Raw genomic sequence first — 6,582 nt, 5'->3', positions numbered from 1 at the left:
ATGCATAGAAGTATCATTAATTTTGGCATAAGAAGAGTTCTTCTCATTAATAGTAATTGGAGCAAGATTATTATCAAGAATTTGAACATGGTAAACAAGTTGCATATTAAGGGAATTGTTTTTGGTAATCCAATCATGACTATGACAAGTTTCATAAGGATAGTTATAACCTATATCATAGTATTCTTTATAATAATCATCAAAGGTCGGAGGCACAACGTCATCATGAGAAATAGAATATTTATCTTTCACAGTCGGTTTATCTGTGACCATACCATCATTGTTATTAGAAGGAGATGTATCAAACACATAATGATCAGTAGCAAAAGGATTTTCAAGCACCTCTTCCCCAAGCTTAGAACTTTCTATATCATTATGGGAGGAAGCATGGATAGCACTGATACTATGGCAATTATTATCATCATCATTTTCAGAATTAGTTTCCCAGAGATTTGCAATATCAAAAGTAGTATGCTCATTCAAATCATGATCACTAATGTATGTAAAGGGCATAGGAAGATCATTGTATTCAGATTCATTATCATAATAATCATTAGGAGCAACATACTTACGGTTACCTAGCGTTATCTCATTCACGCGGGGATATGCCGTTACCTCTTTCTCTTTATTCTCCTTCTTCTTCTTCTTCTTCTTCTTCTTCGTTCCTTCCTTCTTCTTCTTCTTCTTCTTCTCTTCCTTCTCCTCGTTCCCTTCTTTAGGAGGAAGAGGCTTGAAGGGTGGCTTTTCCGCATAACCTGATTTACTTTCAGAAACAATAGAAGAAACTTGGGAGGATTCCTCCTTTTCATTAATTAGTTCAAAACACACAGCGGTCCTATCATATTTTGGCAAGGTGTCATCTTCTAAAATATTTTGTATGTAAGTATTTGTATGGCTATTATCAATGCAATAAGAAAAACACCCATACAGGACATCATCAATATCAAGATCATTAATATCTAACAAAGAAATTTTCCTTGATAACTCTTCACACCACAAAAATAAAGTGAGTTCATCATGCTGATTAGGAGTAATTTCATCATCACAATACAACTTTGTAGCACTCATGGGGTTCAGATTATCATTGGATGAGCATTGAAAATTAAAATGACCCACTCTATGGCAAACTTCACAAATAAAAGGATAGAGGGCACACACTTTTTTACCTAGATCATCTAGAGCCCTAAACCACTTTCTAGTTTTTTCATTAATATGATGGATACGGTATTCATCTTTGATTTGATTAATTCCACAAGGTCTATGCATTCCACAAAAATTAACATGCTTATAGGAAATAACATTCTTAGGAGTTTGAGCATGCTTATTGCAATTATGAACAACAATTTCATTCTTCATGCAAGCCTCTTTAAAAGGTTCATGATACTTATCAAAATTCTTCTTAGGCAATTCAAAGTGAGAAGCAAAGGCTTTATAAAGATTTGCACCAACTTGAGAGTCAAGACCATAAGTAGCACTCATATTTCGGAATTTATCAGTATCCATAAAAGCTCCAATGCATTCATAATCATAATTTATACCTGACTCTTCACCTTCATTGTTCTCCCATCCTTCAGCGTTCTCCTCAATCCGATCAAGAAGATCCCACCTAGCTTCAACCTCCTTGCTTGTGAAAGATCCCTCCGAACAGGCATCCAGATAGTCCTTGTGTTGTCCTGAAAGCCTCGCATAAAAATTGTTAACAATAACATTACGGGGGAGCTCATGGATGGGACATTGGAGCATTAGTGACTTCAATCTCCCCCACGATTGAGAAATACTCTCTCCATCACGAGGATAAAAGTTATAAATGTAATTTCTATCAATATGCACTTCATGAGGAGGATAAAATTTAGAGTAAAAGAGAGATACAATTTCCTCCCAACCAAGAGAATGACTATTCTTCAACAATTTATACCAATGCGCCGCTTTACCAGACAGCGAAACAGAGAATAGCTTCTTCCTCACTTTATCCATAGAGATACCTGCACACTTGAATAACCCACATAATTCATGCAAAAACAGTAAATGATCTCCAGGATGGGCAGTTCCATCCCCTTCATAGCGGTTATCCATAACACGTTCAATAATTTTCATAGGTATTTTATACGGAATACTTTCAGCAGGTGGGTTTAAAATATCGGAAGCATCATTAGAGTTATCGCATATGGGAGATAAAGCATTATCAGAGCAAAATATTTCTTCCAAAGCTGAGGAGCAAAAAAGATTATTTTTATATAAACTAGCTTCCCCAAGCTTAGACTTATCCATAGCATTAGCAGTGATTGCGTTCATACCAATAACATTGCTACTAGCATGCAAATGAGGTTCCATAGGTTCTTTAATTTTCGCATCACACAATTCATGTCTTAACTTAGGAAATAAAATAAGAAGCTCATTGTTGTCCATTATGCCTAACTAGTGTAAACAAGAAACAAAAAGATGCAATTGCAGGATCTAAAGGAAATAGCTTCGAGCACAAACACAATGGCGCCAGAAAAGTACTGTTACCTAGAACCGGAGTATGAGTGCCTTTTACCTTTCCTCCCCGGCAACGGCGCCAGAAAAGTGCTTGATGTCTACGGGAGCTTCTATTCTTGTAGACAGTGTTGGGCCTCCAAGAGCAGAGGTTTGTAGAACAGCAGCAAGTTTCCCTTAAGTGGATCACCCAAGGTTTATCGAACTCAGGGAGGAAGAGGTCAAAGATATCCCTCTCATGCAACCCTGCAACCACAAAGCAAGAAGTCTCTTGTGTCCCCAACACACCTAATAGGTGCACTAGTTCGGCGAAGAGATAGTGAAATACAGGTGGTATGAATATATATGAGCAAGTAGTAATAAAGGCGTAAAAGTGCTTTGCCCAGGACTGGCGTGTGGTTGATGATGGTAATATTGCAGGAAGTACGGATGCAGTAAAACAGTAAACAAGCAGCGATAGCAGTATTGGAAACAAGGCCTAGGGATCATACTTTCACTAGTGGACACTCTCAACATTGATCACATAACAGAATAAATAGATAGATGCTAGACTCTACACCGTCTTGTTGGATGATGAACACCACTAACTGTGTAGGATTACACGAACCCTCAATGCCGGAGTTAACAAGCTCCACAATATTCGATGCTCATATTTAAATAACCTTAGAGTGCATGACAGATCAACATAACCAAACCAAGTACTAACATAGCATGCACACTGTCACCTTCACACTACGAAAGGAGGCATAGATCACATCAATACTATCATAGCAATAGTTAACTTCATAATCTACAAGAGATCACAATCATAATCCACGCCAAGTACTACACGATGCACACACTGTCACCATTACACCGTGGAGGAGGAACAAACTACTTTAATAACATCACTAGAGTAGCACATAGATGATATTCAACTAGATCACAAAGAGAGAGAGAAGAACCACATAGCTACAGCGGAGCCCTCAGCCCCGGGGGTGAATTACTCCCTCCTCATCATGGAGACAGCGATGGCGGTGAAGATGGCGGTGGAGACGGCGGTGGAGATGACTCCGGGGGCAATTCCCCGTCCCGGCGGCGTGCCGGAACAGAGACTTCTGTCCCCCGAATTGGAGTTTCGCGATGGCGGCGGCTCTGGATGGTTTTCTCTGGTTTCGTCGAACTGGCTCGAGGTTTTAGGTCAGGGAGGACTAAATAGGCGAAGAGGCGGAGTCGGAGGGGCCACAGGGGGCCCACACACTAGGGGGGCGCGCCCCCCCTTGGCCGCGCCGCCCTGTGGGGTGGGGCCCCCTGGCTCCCCTCTGGCCCTTCTTCGGTGCTCTGGAAGCTTCCGGGAATTCTAAGATCTTCGGTGTTGATTTCGTCCGATTCCGAGAATATTTCCTTACTAGGATTTCTGAAACCAAAAACAGCAGAAACAAAGAATCGGCCCTTCGGCATCTCGTCAATAGGTTAGTTCCGGAAAACGCATAAAAACGATATAAAGTGTGCATAAAACATGTAGATATCATCAATAATGTGGCATGGAACATAAGAAATTATCGATACGTCGGAGACGTATCAGTGGCGGAGTGTAGTGCGGCGCAACACCAGGGATTCCGGCGCCAACGTGGAACCTACACAACACAATCAAAATACTTTGCCCCAACTTAACAGTGAGGTTGTCAATCTCACCGGCTTGCTGTAAACAAAATATTAAATGTATGGTGTGGAAAATGATGTTTGTATGCGAAGAACAGTAAAGAACAATGTTTGCGATGGGTGTATTCAGATGTAAAAGAATTGGACCGGGGTCCACAGTTCACTAGTGGTGTCTCTCCAATAAGAAATAGCATGTTGGGTGAACAAATTACAGTTGGGCAATTGACAAATAAAGAGGGCATAACAATGCACATACATATCATGATGAGTAGAGTGAGATTCAATCGGGCATTACGACAAAATACATAGACCGCTATCCAGCATGCATCTATGCCTAAAAAGTCCACCTTCGGGTTAGCATCCGCACCCCTTCCAGTATTAAGTTGCAAACAACACACAATTGCATTAAGTATGATGCGTAATGTAATCAACACAAATATCCTTAGACAAAGCATTGATGTTTTATCCCTAGTGGCAACAGCACATCCACAACCTTAGAACTTTCTGTCACTGTCCCACATTTAATGGAGGCATGAACCCACTATCGAGCATAAATACTCCCTCTTGGAGTCACAAGTATCAACTTGGCCAGAGCCTCTATTAGCAACGGAGAGCATGCAAGATCATAAACAACACATATATGATAGATTGATAATCAACTTGACATAGTATTCCATATTCATCGGATCCCAACAAACACAACATGTAGCATTACAAATATATGATCTTGATCATGATAGGCAGCTCACAAGATCTAACATGATAGCACAATGAGGAGAAGACAACCATCTATCTACTGCTATGGACCCATAGTCCAGGGGTGAACTACTCACACATCAATCCGGAGGCGATCATGGTGATGAAGAGTCCTCCGGGAGATGATTCCCCTCTCCGGCAGGGTGCCGGAGGCGATCTCATGAATCCCCCGAGATGGGATTGGCGGTGGCGGCGTCTCTGAAAGGTTTTCCGTATCGTGGCTCTCTGTACAGGGGTTTTCGCGACGAAGGCTATAAGTAGGCGGAAGGGCAGGGTTGGAGGCGGCGTAGGGGCCCCACACCATAGGTCGGCGTGGGCCCCATGCTGGCCGCGCCGCCCTATGGGTACGGGCCCTCGTGGCCCCACTCCGTATCCCCTTCGGTCTTCTGGAAGCTTCGTGGAAAAATAAGACCCTGGGCGTTGATTTCGTCCAATTCCGAGAATATTTCCTTTGTAGGATTTCTGAAACCAAAAACAAAGAGAAACAAAGAATCGGCTCTTCGGCATCTCGTCAATAGGTTAGTGCCGGAAAATGCATAATAATGACATAAAGTGTGTATAAAACATGTGAGTATCATCATAAAAGTAGCATGGAACATAACAAATTATAGATACGTTTGAGACGTATCATTCTTCTGAATAAAAGCAACCTTTTGAAGAAATGGTTATGAAAACCTGCATTGGTATTAGACTTTCTGGTCTAATGCCGTAGCTAGTGCGTTAAACACCTATTTCCTATAATGAACTTGTTGAGTACGCTCGTACTCATCCCACTCTTAAATCCCCTGCTTAGATATGGAGACATCGAAGGAGGATCTACAGTGCAACTCGAAGACCGAGGAGTCAACAACTACTTCAAGGGACAGGAACCTGTCAGTAGAGTCAAACACCACATCCAACAATGATAAAACCTAGCGTAGCAATAGAAAGGAACTAGTTTCCTAAACCTAGCTCCTATTTAGCTAGAATATATTCATAGCCTCTATAGCTAGTTAAATACTCTACAAATAGAGTTCGTGATAAGACTAGACTACGAGTCGTTCTTTTGGAGTTTATTTGCAGTTTTACCTCATTGTAAAGTAGGAGGCTGTGATGATCTTATGTAACAGAGTCAATGTTGTAATTCTATAGACATGCCTTGGACCCGCATATGTTTCTGTTGTACCACTCTGAGCGATATAACACTAGTGGAACGGTGTTTCATTGGTGTTATATCAGACTTACATACTACACCATGCAGTGGTATGCCGGGTCACCACACTCCTTCATAGAGGAATCCATCTTCATGGAGGAATCCATCTGGATGGTCCATGAGGAAAATTTATTGATTTATAAACAATTGAATTTATTGATTCACTAAACTAAGTACATCACCCAACGAACTAAAACAAAAAATGATCGACAAATATCCCCGATGGCACTAAAAATCATATCAAGGCTTTTCAAAGTCATCGCCTATAGGCTCACCTATTTTCATCTCAAAGTTCTACCATAACTTTGGCAAAGAAATCCTGAAGAGAAAACTTGCAGAAACAAAACTTGCATCGACTGTTTTCAGGAGGTTGTTAGAACGTATGCTGACCGAATTCCAAAGGACAACATCTTGCAAAGTAAACTTATATAAATCTATACCTAATAATAAAGGAGCTAAGGTTTCTGCCAAAATTTTCGTCCAACAATTTTTTGCCCTCCCACTAAATCGCATAATAC

This window comes from Lolium perenne, chromosome 3 (genome assembly GCF_019359855.2).
Source record: "Lolium perenne isolate Kyuss_39 chromosome 3, Kyuss_2.0, whole genome shotgun sequence".
NCBI lineage: Eukaryota > Viridiplantae > Streptophyta > Magnoliopsida > Poales > Poaceae > Lolium > Lolium perenne.
This window is presented reverse-complemented; position numbering follows the sequence as displayed.